Genomic DNA, 19,652 nt, shown 5'->3' with positions numbered 1-19,652 from the left:
TCAGTTCAACCGACCCCAAGCACCTACTTGTGAACAGCACTTTATGGAATAAAAGGCAAAATAAGGATGATCGTAGGCCACTAGGAACTGTAGAGGACAAGGCAGCGTGTGCATAAATGACTGTGCAGTTGGTGCATAGGAATGGAGTAAAGCATCACATGCCCCGGGAGCAGAGGGGAGGAAGAGGTTTCTCTGACCATGGGATCTGAAATAAATGAAGGTTTGATTTGGATGTTCTGACAAGTGGTGGTAGGAAGGCTAGTAGCATTCCAGGCAAGGGAAATCACTTGAGCAAAGGCATATAGACAGGGTGAGGAAGGGGACATGGATCAGTGTAACTGGACACACAGGCCACAGATGCAAAGGCCTGCAGGGGTGTGCAGTGAACATGCATGTATAAGGTGTGGGGAAGCATAAGGAAGTTGGTGCCAAGGAGCTCGTGGTGGGACCAGAGATAATCCAACCCACTTAGTAGCAGTGTCCTTTCCGACACTGTGGGCATCACCAGCCAGCTGGACAGACATGAGCTTGATGCAGGCCCTGTGCTAGAGTTACAGGGTTTGGGAGGGAGGTTTATAAGGAGAGAGAAGGCTGACTCAGGGAGACAGGGAATGTTTAAGTTTTATCTTAGAGGCTGGATGAGCCTTCAACAGTTATGTTCTAGAAAATTACTCACAAACCTGAATGCTCTCAATATACATTCATGTATTGAAAAATGATACAAAATATTATATTGTTAAAATATAAAAATTATATTGGTATTAAGAATCTGGGTGGTTTTTATTTTCCTCACACTTTTATCTTTACTGGTATTTATATTATTAGAAAAGGAGTCAATAAAAGTTATATCAAAATAAACAGTCAGAATATTTTATGCTGGGCCAGGCACGGTGCCTCACACCTGATCCTAGCACTCTGGGAGGCCGAGGCAGGAAGATTACTTGAGGCCAGGAGTTCAAGACCAGCCTGGGCAACAGTGAGCGAGACTCTGTCTCTACAAAAAACAAAAAAAGGAAAAATTAGCCAAGCATGGTGGCACCTGCCTATAGTCCCAGCTGCTGGTGAGGCTGAGGGAGGAGGATCATTTGAGCCCAGGAGTTTGAGGTTGCAGTGAGCTATGATGACGTCACTGCACTCTAGCCAAGGCAACAGAGTAATACCCTGTCTCAAAAAAAAAAAAAAAATTATGCTGGCATTAGTCTATGAGGGGTAATAAGACACTGAACCCCAGGGTATTGGTAGCAGGAGTAGAAAGATTAGGTTGGGTTTCAGCCTGTTTGAGGAGGGAATTAACCTAGGCTGGGGGGAGCTGGGGTGTGAATGAAATGGGCTGGAGCAGTCAGGATCACGCCTTCACTTTGTGATTAAAGCCGCCCCTGGAGTGCCCAAGAGCCTCCCTGGCCCATCAGTGTTTCTGCTCCCCTGGTACTTCACTGAGAACTGGTGGGGGTTGGAGACTCGGAGGCTCTTAGCTGGCACAGAGAGCTGCTTCCTCCCAAGGGCCTTAAAAGCCCCTGTGGGACCTGGTTTGTAGGTCTCAGAGAAGAAGCTCAGGCAGTGACAAGATGATGTTTTAGATAAATGAATAGACTGAAATATTCCAGGGAACATAGCCTTGGCGTTCTGGACATTTGAGACTAAACACTGAATACTAATATGTATTCCTATTTCCTGCTTATCAGCTCCTATTGGCTTTTGCTGTCTTACTGCAGGTAAAAAGATTTATGTTGTTTTCAAGTGGAAGTCTCAAGGCATCCATAATGACAAGTGGAGTTTTAAGTCTGGGAATTCTTGTGAATGACAAAGTGGTGGATTTGTGGCCATGGCCTTGGTTAGGGGCCTGCTTTCACCACTAGCTGGGGCATCTTGAGCAAATCATTTCAGTAAACTGAGCCTCAGTTTTTTTTATGTGTGAAAGAGATTTGTAACACCAGCCCAGTTTATGTGATAGGGTTGCTTTGAGCTTTATATTAGGTAACATGAAAATACCATATAAACTATAAATGGTTGTTTTCACAAAGAATGCATGCTCTAAAGAATGCCCTGGCCATGACCCCAAGTCTTGACTCTTGGGCTCTATCCCTGGAGCACAAGACATGGAGGGTTGGGGTCAGGCAGGTTCACATGGGTATTGTGATACAAGCCATGACACATGTTCAAAGAAGAGGCCTCTAGGTAACGGGCCAGAAAGGCTCAGGACTATGTGAATGTATGTATATTTATGTTATGGGTAAAGATCTCAAAGGTTAACCATAACTGATAGGAGAAAAAAAAATCTATAAATCCACAATCACACTTCTATTCAGAAAGGAAATTATTTATTATTTGATTATGCCCTGTTGCAAGCACATTAAGGGACTGATGATCTTGGCTCCCAAGTGTGAAATGGAAAATTTTAAACATAAAATGTACTTGTGGAAATACAAGCAATGTTATTTACCAATGATTATAATCAAGACAAGACTTCAACTTAATCAGTTAGCTTTAAGAAGTGACGTATAAACAAAGCTAAATGCATAAGTTGGGTGATCATTCTTCCTTGCTGTGGCCATTAGTCAATATAGGAGTGGTAACCATGCGTGTACCGTGTCAGTGGTTCTCCAAGTGTGGTTCCCAGATCAGCAGAATCAGCATCACCTGGGAACCTGTTAAAAATGCACATTCTCAAGCCCCACCCCCCAGACCTGCTGAATCAAACTCTGGGGCTGGGGCCAGCAGTCCACATTTTGACAAGTCTCCCAGGTGATTCTGATGCTTGCTGAAGGTTGTATGATTCCTATACAGGTACCTGCCCCAAGATGGTTGGCATTAACTGTCTTTGTGGTTTCTTGTGTTTGCCTGAAATGCCTCATTCTGCATGACAAAATAACTGAGATTCTTGGCATTAGCTGAACTTCTAATGCTATCTAGTTATATCAGCTAGACTAGAGGTATAGGCCCAGACTTACACCAAATAACCAGAGTTCTTCTGAGTATGTTAGTGGTAAGGGGACAGAGGGTACTTGGCAATCACAATGTGTGGCAAGAATCAAGGAAATGCAGCATTTTAAGTGCTTTGAGATCTCAGAAGTAAAAGCATCTGATGTGCTTCATGCAAAGGTCTCTTGGTACCTTTGTTATGAAAATCATAGAGACAAGGGGAGAAATGCAGGTATACAAGATGGCTCTAAAACCAGTGATTTAATAGAGACTGAAAAGTAGATTAGTGGTTGCCAGGGTCTAGGTGAGAGGGGAGAATGGAGAGTGACTGCTTAATGGTACAGGTTTTCTTTTTAGGATGATGAAAATATTCTGGAATTAGATAGTGATGATGGTTGAACAACATTGTGAGTATTCTAAAAACCACTGAATTGTACACTTTAAAATGGTTATGATTTGAATCTTACGTGAATTTTATCTCAAAAATTTTTTTGAATTAATGGGGAGGCATGCTCATACCTCTCTTTGATTTCTCCTTGTCCCACATCTAGCTGCAGTATAGCATGGGGCACGTAATAGATGTTCAGAGAGCTCCCGGTTGCTTGGTTGACTGCTCTGAGCCCCGAGAAAGGGGTTCTCATGAGCAGGCATCTGGGAATTAGTACATGGTTGAACTGTGCTCCCTTGGGGGGGGGCTCCCTGAGGCAAGTGTACCTTTTCTTGGAGTCAGTTCTCACCTCCAGTTTAAAAGATTCCACTGGAATGGGGGAGGGAGTGAATGCAGATTTGTTAAAAATGACTTCTTGCTTTGAGCACGAGTTGTTTCCAGCTCCCTATGATGAGCACAAATTTGTTTATGCCGTCAGAGGAAAAGCTTGGGAGGCCAGCTGCTACTCCTTGATGTGGAGAAGGCGCCTCTCCCAGGCTGACTCCTTTGCAGCCAGCAGCCAGCCCCAGGGAGTGGGCAGGATGATGTCACGGGGAGGGGGGGCGGTGAGCATCCCGGACAAGCACCAGGCCCCTCTGCTCACGGATATAATCAGCTTTGATGGGCAGAGACTGAGGCTGTTTTTCCAATTAGAGCTGTTAGAGGATTCTGGCAGGGGCAGCGGTGGGCTTAATTTAACAGAGCTGGAACTCATTGAATTAGCAAATGTAGAGGGGATGAGAAGGGCACTAATGTAGGGATGCTGGGGCTGAGATGGGGAAAGGGCAAGGGGGCCTTATGATGGGGTTAGGGGGCTGCATGTGAATGTCTTGTCATTTGGCAGGGAAGCTTGAGCAAGCAGGATGGGGCAGACACTGCTTTGGTACTGGTAAAGTTGGCCTGGGAGGCTTTGCTCATGGGGATCTGGATTCTCAGAGGCTGTTGTCCGGGGCTCTGGATGGTTTCTTGTGCTCATCTTATTTGCCAGGGACCTTGAAGCTGCTGCCATCTCCTCCCCTTTCCAGAACCCACAGTTCTAGGCCCACCCTGTCAGGCAGCCTCTCGGTTTGATAATAAAGAACATTAGAGCCACAGCGATACTGAAAGGTCCAGGGTCCATACCTTCATTTTGCAGAGGAGAAAACAGTTTCCTAGAGAAGTTTAGGAACTTGTCTGAGACCACCCAACCGTTAGCCAGTGACAGGGTTGCAATTCAGGCCTCCCACCCCCAGCTGGCGCTGTCTTGCCACACCATGCTCACAGCCCTTCTGTCCTCAGCCTGTGTGTGCATTCCTGGCAACTTACATCCACAGCCACCTGGATGGCTTGAAAACCATTCATCCAAAAAGCTGGGTACCAAACTACAGACAGCATAGTCTCAGCTATATAAAGAATAAAATACATGGAAACGATTGAGTGGAAATATAGGAAAAGACTGCTCTTGGTCTTGGCAGTGAGGTGATTACTGTTAACATTGTAAATAATGTTTATTGGGTTTTATGATCCATCCTAACAGTGGCCTTATGTTGATAAGACTGGTTCAACTCCTGTGTTGCTAGGTGGCAATGAAATTTTGTGAAAACCTTTGGGGAAATAGTTTGGCAATATTTATTTTTTTAAATGTGCATTAAAAAGTATTCTAATTCAAAATAGCTAAGCAAACACCTGTGCTTATTTTCCCTACCTTCCAACATCCCATTGAAATAATAGAATAGGAAAAGATAATCCTATATAGTATATGATAAAAGTGAGGCACAGAAAAGTTTGACCAATGTCACATAAATATTAAGTAGCAAATCCAGAGTCTGGATGCACTGTCAACCACTATGTGGGACTGCCACACACTCCGCACTTTTTTTTTTCTTTTTTTTTGAGACAGGGACTCTCTCTGTCCCCCAGGCTACAATGCGTGTCATAGCTCACTGCAACCTCAAATTCTTAGGCTCAAGTGATCCTCCTGCCTCAGCCACCTGAGTAGCTGGGACTATGGGGTGCACCACCATGCCCAGCTAATTTTTCTATTTTTAGTAGAGACAGGGTCTCACTCTCGCTTTTGCTCAGGCTGGTGTCAAATTCCTGAGCTCAAACAATCCTCCCTCCTTGGCCTCCCAGAATGCTAGGATTATAGACATGAGCCACCATGCCCGGCCTTTGCACATTTTTATACTTTCCAAATTTTCTACAGTTGAGCATATTTAAAAAAAAAAACAAAACAGATTCCACTTCCTGATAGGATAGGCCAGCCAACGGCAAGGAACATTTCCCCAATTATACCTAGCTGGCTCAGGAATGTGCTCAAACGCTGGCCTTAACTCCCAGGGGCACATTTGGAATAGAAGTCCTGAAGGAAAGAGATACAGGTGAGTTTCCTGCCACCCTTAAGACCTTCAAAAATCTGATTTTTCTGCAGAGGAGCCAAAGGTCTGCATCTGGAGGATTCCTGGAAGGCTAGGGGGCAGTTCAGGGCTGGACACAATTGGTTATATTTGAAGACAAGCCTACCCTACATTGACCAGAATCTTGTGCCTTGCAGAACCTCCTGTCTTCACCAAGAATAACCTGGCCACAGCTCAACTTGCCCATGCCCCTACCTTGAGCCAGACTTGCCTCCTCTTTAAGAGCACTGGTGGCAGAGGTAAGAGTGTGGGATCCAAAGCCACTCTACCAAAGTTCATATCCCAACTTTGTCACTTACTAGGGACACTTACTAGACAAGTTACTTTAATCTCTCTGAAATTGTTGTCTCCTCTAAAAATGAAGACTATTATGCATTATAGAATTTGTTGTGAGGATGAACTAAATTCACAGTGAACACAGTGCCTGGAGCGTGGCAGGTGTCCGTCCAGCGCAACCTTCAGCAGTTCCCTTGCCACTCTGTCCAGCATGGCCCTGTATGAGTATGTACCTACGTACTCAGACCCAGAGAAAACATGACATGGTGTCTTCCCTTGAGGGGCTTATCATCTTCAAGGCACAAAACCTGCACACATGAAACACAAAATTAGAAGTAAAAATAGACTAACATTTGCTGAATTCCTATTATATGCCACAAAAAGAAAAAGGATACTGCCTTTCTTTTCTTTGTTGTAGAAGATAGCCTAGTATCAAGACACTTTGCAGTGTACAAAATCTAGACGCCAAGAGTTTGGGGTATTCCTTTCAGCCCTGTCCTTGTGACTGACTTAACAAGTGACTTTAGTCCTCTCTAGCTCTGTCCCTTCAATTCCTTCAGGCAAAGTGGACCCTCTGTTGCCTGGCTACCAGGCAGGTGGTCCCAAATATCAAAGAAAAGCTGCCCAACCTTAGAAATTGGTCATGGACATCACTGTGGGAGGACAAGTAAATATAGAACATCAAGGGGTTATTCATTCAGAGCCTGGCTTCTGCAGCATCTCCTCGCTGTGATTCACCAGGTCAATTAAAGGCACAGTAATTCAGTGTGTCAGGGAGGCTGTGTGGAGAGAAAACGTCCAGCCTCCCCTTCTCCCCCTGGTCCACATCCCCCCACTGCACCCCCACCCAACACTCACCCCAGAAGCTGATGGGATTTGCTCCGCCCTTGCCTGGTACATAAGTTACCACTGCTTGTTTCCAGAAAATCAATTAAGAAACCATAAATTGCAGTCGTCTAGAAAGGTCACTGCCCAGGCTATAAATACAGGCATTTCTAAACTATGAGTGGAACTCTCTGAAGCATGTTCTCTCCTGTATACCCACATCTTCCAGCTGAGGTGTTCCTTTGGTAAAATGAGAGAACATCCAGCCCGAGATCAAAAAGGCATTCCCGGGGTGTTCATTCTGCAGCCTGCCCTCTTGGGTGTACCTGGGAATTCTGAGCCTCTCAGGTATGACTGCATGCCTTTGGCAGCCCAGCCCAGAACAGACTCCAGGTTTGGTTTTGGTTTCATTTGATTTGGGGGTGGGGGTAGTTCATAATAATTGTATCTTCACAATGTATAAAACGTGTATGAGTTCAAGGCAAAAAGTTGGAAAACACTGAAAAGCACAATGGGGAAATAATAACCCATAATTCCACCCCTTAAAACTGTTAACACTTTAAGATATATTCCAGGCTTTCTTTTCTAGTCTGTATGTGCGCATGTCTGTTTTTCTTTACAAAGACATGTTTAAAGAGTGTCATTTAGTAATACTGTTTTGTAGCCTGCTCACTCAGCAGTATTTATGTGCTATGTACATAATAGTCTATGTATACCATAATGTATTTAACTTTCCCCTGTTAAGCATTTAGATTGCTTACAGATTTTCATTCATATATAATACTGCAGTGAACATTATTGAGTTAATGTCTTCATATAGCCATAATTCTTTCTTTCAGGGAAATACTTGAAATGGATTTGCTGAGTGCTCAATCTTTATTTAAGACTGGTATATGTTGCCAAATTGCCCTCTAGAGAGGTTGTATAATACCTATTTACACTTCCATTAGTGTATTCTTGTGACCATTTCCCCACACCCTTGCCAAAAACTGACTATTAATATATACTTTTTAATCTTGACAAATTTGTTGTATTAAAAAACATGTCATGTTGTTTCAACCTAAGTAGTCCCTTGGTACCTACTGACACATCACAAAAGGCTCCCAGAACCACGCAGGAGCCTAACCTGGAGTGGTGGTTCCTTCCCACCAACATCAGCTAGCCTCTTCTGAGCTCCCTCACCTTCAGGACTGTGGCAGTGACAGCACCAAGGTCTCAAGTCTCCCCAGGGTAGATCCAGAGCCAGACATAGGTTGGCTGAAGGGTCCTATTCAACTCAAAAGAAGGGCACTGCAGGGCCAGCCACGAATCTGGGCTGCAGGCCTGAATATCATACACAAAGTAAAATGAACTCAGGATGTGGACCCAAGAACAGAGCCAGGCTCTTCTACTTCCCCACCAGTGCCCTCTGCTCAGCAGCAAATGAGAGCTCCAGGGCTCAGTCTCAAGGGATAAGACTAACACCAGCCACACATGGCAGCAATTAGCTACCTGGTAAGCCCTTTGACATAATTGTGTCATTTGATCCTCAAGACAACCCAATAAGGAAGATACAAATATTATCCCCATTAACAAAGAATCAAGGCCGGGTGCAGTGGCTCACGCCTGTAATTCTAGCACTCTGGGAGGCCAAGGAGGGAGGATCATTTGAGATCAGGAGTTGGACACCAGCCTGAGCAAGAGCGAGACCCTGTCTCTACTAAAAATAGAAAGAAATTATATGGACAGCTAAAAATATATATAGAAAAATTAGCCAGGCATGGTGGCGCATGCCTGTAGTCCCAGCTACTTGGGAGGCTGAGGCTGAGGCAGGAGGATCGCTTGAGCCCAGGAGTCTGAGGTTGCTGTGAGCTAGGCTGACGCCACAGCACTCTAGCCCAGCAACAGAGTGAGACTCTGTCTCAAAAAAAAAAAAAAAAAACACACACACAAAGAATCAAGGTTCAGAGAGATTGAGTAACTCTCCTAAAGTCACAAGGAGAACCAGGATTTAAATTGAAACTTCAGGCCCCAAATCCTGAGCATTTCTAATGTGACCTATAACCTATCTGGCCCCTGGCATTTCTCAGCCCAAGGTCTGCCCTTGTCCTTATGTATTCCCGTGAGTTTCAGGAGCCAGGAGCCAAGGCCTTTTCCTAAGGGCCTAGCAGTGGAATGGGCTGGCAGGGAGAGCAGGGTGCTAGAGCTCTATGCTGGTGGCCTGCCACCAGCTCTGCCTGCAGCCCGGCCACTTCAGGCCTGCTGCCAAGAAAAGGGAGAGAGACGTTTCTAACCACCAAGGATGTGGAAGGATGAATTAGATAAACCTTTCATTAGGCAAACCTTGACATCCTTTGACATACAAGTAGTATTATTAATAATGTTTGAAATGAGATCATTTCAAAAACATTAAGTGGTCATAGAACAAGTGGTATCAAATCCAAAGCAGAGTCTTCCAGTTCCTAAGCAATCTCTTTAGCCCAAGGCTCCTCTTAATTTGTAGTAAATAGTCAGCTATTTAGCTAGGCTATTAGGCCTTTGAGCAAGGAGAGCTCACCCTAAACACTTCTATTCTTGAAACTTGTTGATCTAAAATGGACATAAATGATAGCTCCAGGTACCAGCATGCATGTGTTTATTCAGCTAGCGTTTCTAGAGCTCCTACCATGTGCTGGTCCCTGGACCAGGCACCAGGGACACAGAAATGAATAAGACACAGCCCCTGTCCTGAAGCTTCTGTCACCCATCTTATGTAGTTAAATGGATCTGTAATCAAATAACTACACACCCCTGAGAGCAGTGCAAATAGAAGATACACAGCACCTGTCACACCCGCGAGGGCGAAACCAGGAAACACTTCACAGAGGAGTTTTGCATGAGGAGTAGCCCTGGGCCTGAGAGCAAAGTCTAAGCACACCACTCCCCAGCTCCCCCAATGTGCTGGGCTTTATCCTGGGGTGGCGGGAGCAGGGAAGGATCTGATTGGATGTGTTTTAGGGAACTTAGTCTGGTGGCAGAGTGGAGAAAGGACTGGATATGGAAGAACTGGAGCCCACTGTAGGGCCCAGGTGGGAGGCGGTGGCAGCTGTCCTGGCGAAGATCAGGGGTGCCCACATCCAGCTCACCCTGGGAAACCCAAGGAAACATTTAACCATACAGCTTCCCACCTGTAGAGATTCTGACTCCCTAGGTGTGGGTGGAATCTGGGACCTATATGGTTACAAAGCTCCTCTGGCAACATGCATGCCAGCCAGGCTTGGGAACTGCTGGCTCAGGTGTCCTCCAGCTCAGAGATTCTAGGAGACAAGTTAATATATGGGCTTTGTAAGCTGTAAACTGCTATGCAAATATGAGCAATGTGTTTCTCAGAATTTTCTCCATCAAAGTAATTTTGTCAATGCCCATCCAATCACTTCTTCTCACAATGTATGTAATTGGTGACAAGTTTCCAACACTTCTGCTATCTCCCTGGTCCTCTAGCCTTCAAGCAGTCAAGGCAAAAAGAGAATTCTTCTCCAGCCAAGGGGAACCATTTTGTAAGTGAATAATCCTCCCTCTTTCTCACCACGCACTCACCTGCTCATAGTTTTGGTAAATCCAAATGATAGTCCTCTGGTTTGCAATGAAACTGTTCCTCCCAGACTGCATTTGTTAACCACCCAGAGCCCATTCACCTCTTCCCAGGCAAGCTTCCAGGCCCGAAACCTCACAAGGAAAGCCTGCTCTGGCCAAGACCTGCTCTTCCGCTGGCCCTGCTGCTTTCTTATGCCTGCCAAAGCCTGCGAGAGCCAGTGTAGATCTCTAATAGGCTGAGTCCAGATAAACTCAGTGTGGTGTGGGGCTTTGGGCTTACACACTTGTGTGCAGATCCAAGTCCTGCCTCTTACCAGAGGCAAGAGTTTAGATAAGTAATTTAAATTTCTGACCCTAACCCAACCCTAACCTTGGTTTCACCATCTCTAGAATGGGGGAAATAATACCTATGTCCCAGGGATCTTCCAAGGTTGAAATAAAATAATGCACATTATGTATTTGGTATGCCATTGTGCAGGAATACAGAAATGCAGTGTTGCAGCTTTGTGGAGGAGAGATGTCACAAAAAGAGGGCCCAAGAAGTCTGCAGACAAGGCACTCTGGCTTGGTTGGTGACTGCTTTCCAGTGCAAGGCCCAACCCTCCAGCCTGCCCCACTCTCCAGGTGCTATGTTCACCTGGCACAGAAAACTGCCCGCTCTGTGTCCACTGGCACTGTGTCCAGACCTCTGTCCTTGCTGCCCCTGCCATGTTCCCTGCAGCAGATATATCATCCTCCAACCCCAGTCCCATGCTGACACAGAGAGCAGGTCTCCTTGTGGATATGTCTGCCACCAGCCCCCTTCTATGAGCCCGAAGATGGCTCTGGTCAGCCATCAAAACCACAACTTGAAATAAGTGAAATTTCCAGTTACTTAATTTCAAAATCCTCAAATTCATTCCCAGGAGAGCAAAGAAAAGATCAGATTCTTCCTTCTCTTCTTGTTTTTCCTCTTCTTCCTCATTTCAGATCATTATTAAATCCTAGATCTGATCATCCAACCAGGAGGAAGTACACCTTGAGGCATCCCTTAAAAGGGAAGGACAAAGAGTGTCTGAGCCAGAGGAGCAGTGACTAAAGTCTTAGTATTTGCAGGGCACTGTCCCATTGCCTTAGCTGATCCACACAACCAGCCCACAAGGAAAGTAAAGTCATTAAATAATAAAGTAATGTTGCTACCCCCATTTGCAGGATGAGAACATAGAGAGTGGTTAAGAGCCCTGTCCAGCGCCACACAACAAATAAACAGCATTGATTTGAACCCAGGACAGCTGACTACCAAAATTCACAGATCAACCAACCACACTTCGGATCCTGAGGAATAATGGCAGAAAAGTAGGACTGGGCCTATGTTTTGGAGAGCTGAACAGGTGAGGTTGTGTTTTATGTAGTGGGTGATGGCAAATCTCAGAATATTTTAGAAAAGGGAAGAAATATAATCCAAGAATGATTTGGGAAAGTGAATACAGCAACATACAGAACAGAAAGAAAGGAGAAGAGATTGGTAGAAAAGGAACTTTTCGAAATATGACCCTTAACTCAGATGGTAGTGGTAGGACCAGAAAGGGATGTCAAAGATAACATTAAAGCTCCAAGCCTGGAGGCAGAAGGAATACCATCAACAGGAGTAGGAAGCATTAGTCATAACAGTTCACATATTTTCTGAGCAGCTGTTATGTGTTTGCTACTGCAAAATCAAGAGCTTTTTGTGGACTTTCTCATTAAGTCTCCTAATGGCCCCCTGATGTAGTTACTATTATTATCCCCATTTTAGAGATGGAAATCTAAGGCCCAAAGTGGTGAAGTGCTTTGTCCAGTTTACATGGCTAATAAGCAGTGGAGCCAATATTTCAGCCCAAGTCTGGCTGGCAGTCTGCAGAATGCACACTCTTACCCCAGCGCTGAGCTCTTCCATCCCACCTGCAGACACGAGCTTGGACAAAACGGGTCGACTTGGTAAGAAGGCAGACCTGGCCTCTGTAGCTGCCACATCTGCTAAGAGACCAGATTCACCATTCTCCTGGCCTGGGTAGATGGCAGTCAGCACTCACTGAGGTTGGGATTTCTGTGAAGATATTGCTCTAGAAAAGGTCCACAGTAGGGTGGGGAGGGGGTGACTCCAGTTCAGACTCTGGGCAGACCTGGGAAGATAATGATTCTCATCAGAGAATCAGGAGACAGAAGAAATTAGTGGAAGAAAGTTGCAGGAGAGGAGACCCTCCAAAACTCAGGGGAATTCCTCCAAAACTCAGAACATTCTTAAGGGATGCTACGTGACCAGCCAACAGAGAGAAAGGAACAGCACACAGAAGGATGTGAACTGGAGGCCCCGCCAACTGTCGTGTCTGGGTCTCTCCAGTGATGTTCCTTTTCAGGCCACTGCACCCACGTCTCATAGCCCAGCAAACTTCCCCTAAAGCCCGGCTCAGAATCACCCAGCCTAGATGTCTTTGTCTCAGATAGAGGATTTTGGTCATAAACTCAGATAACATATTATCTCTAGATAATATAAACATCCAAAAGAAAGAGAAGACCAAAGGACCCCTGACATCATGAGACATTAGTGTTAGAAGTAGCACTGCCCCTTACACACAGGCAAAAGAGGCCCCCACCCGGGCCTTCCTCAAGCCACACTGCTCCCCACATGGAGGACAAGTCTGTGGGGTCAGGAGGATGTGTCTGTGCCCTCCCTTCTAGACCACACCCTTGCCCTGGCCAAACGGCCCTAAGCTGCTTCCAGGGTCCGTGCAGGCCTCTGCCCCATCTATCCTTCCAAGGGTTTGCAAATCCCTGTGCCTGTAGGGCAGCTAGGAGGCAGCTCTTTGGGGACAGTGGATGGAGCCTAGACACTAGAGCTGGAGTGTCCACACTGCACGTGCATGAGGCCCTCAGGGGCACAGGACCAAGTCTGGGGTGGAAAGAGAAAGGGGAATGCCTGCAGGCTGGCAACGGGGCCAGCTGTTCCCACGATGCCACATTCCAGCACAGAACTAGTCTTGGAGTTCTTAAATTGAGCCCAGTCTTCCAGATGTTATAAAAGTATATTTAAAAAGGTAGGATAATAGAACATTTTTTTCTTTAGACTCCTATTTTTTTAAGACCTTTTTGTTATTTAACAGTTGCTAGCTTGATATTTAACTCTTAAATATTTAGACATATGGTCTATGGCCTCCATTTATCCTCTTGCCCTGGGCCCCACAAATGAAGGAACCGTTAAAAGCCATTTACTCCAACCACCCAGCCAAGCTTGAGTCCCCACCAAATGCTTAGACACCTCCAGTTATGATTGAGTGCTGGTCTCGCTGTCTTCTGCGGTACTAGATCATTCTGTGGCTGCACTCTTCTCACTGCTAATATTGCTCCTTTGTTCTGAGTCAACATGCCTTCCTGTTCCAGAAACAGCGTTTAGCAGTGATACGCGATGGTTTCCTCTGCCAAGCAACAGAGTGTAGAGGTTGATGAGCTGTGACCTCATGTAGACCAGGGTCCTAATCCTGACTCTGCCACTGACTAGATGTGTGGCCTTGGGCAAACGTCTTAATCTCTCTGAACTTCAGTTTCCTCATCTGTAAAATGGAAATAATAATTCCCACTTGAAAGGATTGTTGTAAAAAATCCCTATGATAGACATTTTTCATTCTTGATATCTTAAACAGAAGGCCCAGTCTCAGGGATGAGGGACGTAATTAGTGCCAGTAAGCAGTGGCTTGATTATTGTTGCCCAGGTGCTTTCCTTGTGGAAAGAGGTTGGCGTTTGGCATAGGAAGACCTGAGAACCAGTCTCTGCACCACCACTTACCAGCTGTGACCTTAGAGGAGTCACCCCTCCTCTCTGTGCCTCGGTTACCTGTCAGTAAAGTGGAATTGATGATATCCCCATCGCCTCACAGAGCTCTTGTTAAAAAGCCCCTACCAAAAAGTCACTTATTCATCTATTTATTCTATAAACGTGCATGAAAGAGCTGCTCTGTATTAGGTGCTGAATTTCAAAATTGTGCCCCAGCTGCTGCCCTCAAGGGACCTGCACTCTACTGGATAAGTCAAAGAGATAATTTAAAAATATAGAATACGACGTGATAGGTGCTGGCACCCTAGGGGACAACTGGCTGAAGGTGGGGACAACTGGCTGTGCCCCAGGAAGGCTGCACAGAGGAAATAGCACTTGAGAGGGGTGAGGGTGGTGGGGAGGAGAATATAATTTTAAAAAAGCATAGAGTCAAAGGCCGGGCATGGTGGCTCACGCCTGTAATCCTAGCACTCTGGGAGGCTGAGGCGGGTGGATCGTTTGAGCTCAGGAGTTCAAGACCAGCCTGAGCAAGAGCGAGACCCCATCTCTAGTAAAAATAGAAACGAAATTATATGGACAACTAAAAATATATATAGAAAAAAGTTAGCCGGGCATGGTGGCGCCTGCCTGTAGTCCCAGCTACTGGGGAGGCTGAGGCAGTAGGATCGCTTAAGCCCAGGAGTTTGAGGTTGCTGTGAGCTGGGCTGACGCCACGGCACTCACTCTAGCCCGGGCAACACAGTGAGACTCTGTCTCAAAAAAAAAAAAAAAAAGCATAGAGTCATGTAGTTTTATGGAAAAGAAATACAGGCTAAAACTAATCCTTCTTTCGAGTGACAGGTCTTTAGATATTTGACAAGGTTATCACGGCCCGTCCCCGCATCCTTTCTCTGACATCTCCTCACAGGCACGTGCCACATGCCCAGGGTCTTCAACTACTGCTCACTTAGGTGGCTGCGAGTCTCCCCAGGCTCTCTGAATACAGTCCCTTCTCTACATGGCCCCAGTGACAGGGAATACATGTATGTCTGCATATGTCACATACGTTGCCATAGCCAGTTCCTTAACCATAGCATAATTATTAATAAAGCCTTATTTTAAAGCAGGTTGTACTTTCCAAACTTCCAAGTCTGGAAGTTATACCACAGATCAGAAGGCCCATCACCCACCTACGTAGTGATGGATGGGCCTGGCTTATGGTGAGAACATGGGGCACGGAAACGAGAAGAAGAACGTGGACACGCACAGGGCTTCTGTGCACTGCTGGCTTAATGCTCTTAGGAGACAAGGACGCCCCAGCTCTAGACAGTGTCTCATTAAAGCTCAAAGGATGCTGGCAAGATAGGTCTAGAACTAATATTTCAGGTGTAATATCATAACTCACTTTGGTTCAAAGGCCTTAGAATTGGCTCTGATGCAACTGGGTGCTTTTCCTTGATTGTAAATTAAAAAGGAAAGCAGAGTGAACAGCAGGACCTTTCCCCAGGAAAGAAGCAACCAAGCTGCCACAGGAGCTAGAGGCCCTGCCACTGTCTCAAATGACCCAGTGGGCATCTGGTCAGATTGCAGAGTGCCACCACACGCTAGGTGGCTATTGCTACCTGTCTGACTTGACACAGGTGCTACTTCTCACTGTAAGGCACTATTTGTGTGAATGCAGTCCCCTTAAAGCCCCATTTATGAGTGAAAAGAACCTAGTACTTGAAGGATGGCTAGAAGAGGGCAGCCAGCACTAGTCCCTGAAGGCTTCATTTACCATGGCCACAGCTGCATCTCCCAAGGTAGCAGACCGGTACCTTTCTGGGGCACCGGCTGGCCTTGCTCTCGCACTCTGGGCCACCATCTCTTCCTGTTCAGCTCAACAGCAGCACTGTGACTCCCTGCTCAGCCCCCAGTTCAGGGCCCTGTCTTTGCTATGAAGTGTAGGGAATTAAAGGGAAGAAGGCACCTGGTTCCCACTCAAAGAATTAGAGCTTTGTTCTCACACTTGATTATCTGAAGAAATACTGGAAATGAGGGTAACTGTCTGGGTTTATGCCAGTTGTCCCAGCATAATTATTAACAATAACCCCTTTTACTCAAAAGTGTCCCAGTTTAGGCAATTGAATAAGCACTCTACTTAAAGTGCATATTACCAGGCCACACCCACAGAGGTCTAGGGGCTCCAAGGAATCTGGATTTTAAGCTGGCATACTGGCATTTCTGTTGCAGGTGAATAGGCACACTTTGAGAAATTCTAATGGTGAGGTAAAAATAGGTAAACCAAAAATCATTATAATAATATTAATGTTAAAAAACAGTAATCCTTTGCTTTTGTAAAGGGCTTATATGGTACTTTTAAATGTATAACTTTGAATTAACAAGTACAAGTACCTACTGTGTACAGAGCTCTTTGCTAGATGCCCTGGGAGACGCAGAGATAAATAAGGTGGGCCTTTGCGTTAGAGGAGTTTACATCTGGTGAGGAACTCATACAGATGCTCAGTGGGAGTGAATTCTGGGTAACAAGGAAATGCTGAATCAGAGGCACATACACACTAGTGTAACAGTGTCAGGTAGGAAGGACATTATTACAGGGAGATGGGAATTCAAAGAGGCTGAGTGACTTATCCAGAGTCCCACTGAACCATGAATCTAACCTGGGCCTCCCACCTCCAAGGCCTGGGCTCCTTCCCCAGATGATGTGCTCACCACAGAAACATGTAGCCACAGACAGCTGCCTGCTTCAGCCCCAGAGATAAATGTGCACCTGATAAGTAAACACTTAGTGAAGTGGTAAGACGAGGGTGTGGGAGAGGGTTATCAAAGTGACTAGAATTAGTGAAAAACATGAAAGAATTAATCTAAAGAGGACAAAAAGGAGTTTATAAAACTTTATTATAAAACATTACAGAAAATGATAAAAATAGAGGGGAAGAATCATCCATAATTCTCACATACCACCCCCACCCTAGCCAAGTATTATGTTGGCCCTGCCTTTGTTCCACCATTTACCTTCAATGTTTTGCCTGCTTGTGATCATATTTTATATGAATTTATGTCCAAGTTTGTCAGCTTAAACAGTTTTTCATATAATGATAAAGTGCTTAATAACTATTCATTGTGCCATTGAGTACCTATAGAATGAGTAAACAAATAATTTCCCTATCATTAGATATTTAGTTTGCTTCCAATTTGTTCTCTACTATAAATAATGCTACAGTGAAACTGTTTTCTGATTTTAGCCTTTTCCTTATTTTGGATCATTTCCTTCTGGGTATGTTTCTAGAAATAGAAATATTAGGTCAAACAGTATGAGAGTTTTTTAGGTTAAGTGTTAATCTCATACACATAATTTTTATTATAAATGGAAATCTATCTCATTCTCTCTAACAATTGCCTAGTATTCCATGTAAGAACTTTAATTTACATGGTCCAGGCATGGTGGCTCACGCCTGTAATCCTAGCACTCTGGGAGGCCAAGGCAAGAGGACTCTTGAGCTCAAGAGTTCCAGACCAGCCTGAGCAAGAGTGAGAACCCGTCTCTACTAAAAAAAAAAAAAAAAAAAAAAGAACTTTAATTTACCTACTCCTCTGCTGATGAATATTTAGCAATTTTTTATTAAAAACAATACTACCAAGAATGTACTTGTACGTGTATCTATGTACATATATATTTCTATAAGATGGGTTCCTTAGAATTGTGGTCCCCAACCCCAGGGCTGCAGACCGGTACCCATCCATGGCCTGTTAGGGACTGGGCCACAGAGCTCTGTAAGCCGCCTCATCAGTGGAAAAATTGTCTTTCATGACATCCAGGAACAGGGTAGGCGGGGGTCGGGGAGGGCGGCACACAGCAGGAGGTGAGCAGCGAGCAAGGGAGCAAGAGCAAAACTTCATCTCCATTTACAGCTGCTCCCTGTCACTCACATCACTGCCTGAGCTCTGCCTCCCCTACCCTTCCCCCATCCCTGGAAAAATTGTCTTCCATGAAACTGGTCCCTGGTGCCAAAAAGGTTGGAGACCACTGCCTTAGAAGTAGAATTGGCTGGCGCAAAGTGGATGTGTCTCTCAAATTTTGATACGTGCTATCAAAGTGCCATCAAGTCAGCCCTGCCAGTTTACATTCTGCTATGGTTTGAATGTATCCACCCAAAATTTGTGTGTTGGAAATTTAACTGCCATTGTAATAGTATTAAGAGATGGGACCTTAAGGAGGTGATTAGGCCACCATGAGGGATCCACCCTTATGAAGGGGTGGATTAATACTGTTTTCAAAAGAGTGGGTTAGTTATTGTGGGAATGAGCTTCTGATGGAAGGATAAGTTTGGCCCCCATCCACTCTCTGCCTCTCATGCTCGCTTGCCCTCTCAGCCTCCACCATGGGATGAACCTTGCCAGATGCCAGCACCATTCTCTTGGACTTCCCAGTCTGCAGAACTGTGGGCCAAATAAACTTCTGCTCTTTATAAATTACCCAGCCTGTATTATTCTGTTATAGCAGTAGAAAATGGACTAAGATGAAAAGTTGGTACTCAGAAGTGGAATTGCTACTATAGAAAATACCTGAAAAATTGGAAGCTACTCTGGAACTTGGTAATGGGTAAAGGCTGGGAGAGTTGGAGAAGCAGGCTAGAAAAAAAACCTGTATGACCATGAACAGAGCGCATTTGTGGTGAGGGCTCAAAAGAAAGGGAGAGCTGTAAAGTCTAAATCTTCTTAGAAATTGCTTAAGTGGTTTGATCAGAACATTGGTAGAAATATGGAGAGTAAAGACCATTCTGATGAGATCTCAGATGGAATTGAGGAACTAGGTATTGGAAACTGGAGTAAAGGCCATCCTTATTATAAAGTAGCAGAGGCCTTGGCAAAATTGGGTCTATGTCTTAGTACTTTATGGAATGTAGAACTTAAGAGCAATGAACTAGGGTACCTGGTGAAATAAATATCAAAGCAGCACAGCTTTCAGGCTGCTGCATGGCAACTCTTAACTGCGTGCAGTGAGATGCAAAAGGAAAGACATAAATTAAAGCCAGCATTTATAATTAAAAGAGAAGCAGAACAGAAAGAATTTCAAATTCTCAGCCTGGCCATGTGAAGAGTGAAAAGGTGTCTTTAGGAAAGCAAACCAAGGGTGTTGCCAAGTGAACATTTGTTAAAGAGATTGTCATGGGTGGAAGGGAGCCAGGTGGTGTTACTTTTTTCTTCTTGCCTGTTTCTCACTTTTGGAATGGGAATATCTATCCTATGCCTGTCTCATCATTGTATTTTGGAAGTAGATAACATCTTTTGATTTCACAGGCTCACAGCTGAAGGCAATTTGCCTCAAGATACAGTGTGCCTTGAATCTCACCCATATCTGATTTAGATGAGACTTCGAACTTTGGACTTTTGAGTTCATGCTGGAATGAGGCAAGACTTTTGGGAATTAGGATAAAGTTAGTATATTTTGCATGTGAGAAGGACATGAATTTCAGGGGCCAGGTGCAGA

At 45.0% G+C, this 19,652-nt stretch overlaps 1 protein-coding gene across 4 annotated transcripts in view; it reads left to right on the top strand.

Annotated features, from left to right (window-relative positions):
- FAM163A (family with sequence similarity 163 member A) overlaps positions 1-19,652 on the top strand; it is a 74,651-nt gene that overhangs the window by 34,973 nt on the left and 20,026 nt on the right. The window lies entirely within an intron of this gene.

Source organism: Lemur catta, chromosome 3 (assembly GCF_020740605.2).
Source record: "Lemur catta isolate mLemCat1 chromosome 3, mLemCat1.pri, whole genome shotgun sequence".
Lineage (NCBI taxonomy): Eukaryota > Metazoa > Chordata > Mammalia > Primates > Lemuridae > Lemur > Lemur catta.
This window is presented reverse-complemented; position numbering and strand designations above follow the sequence as displayed.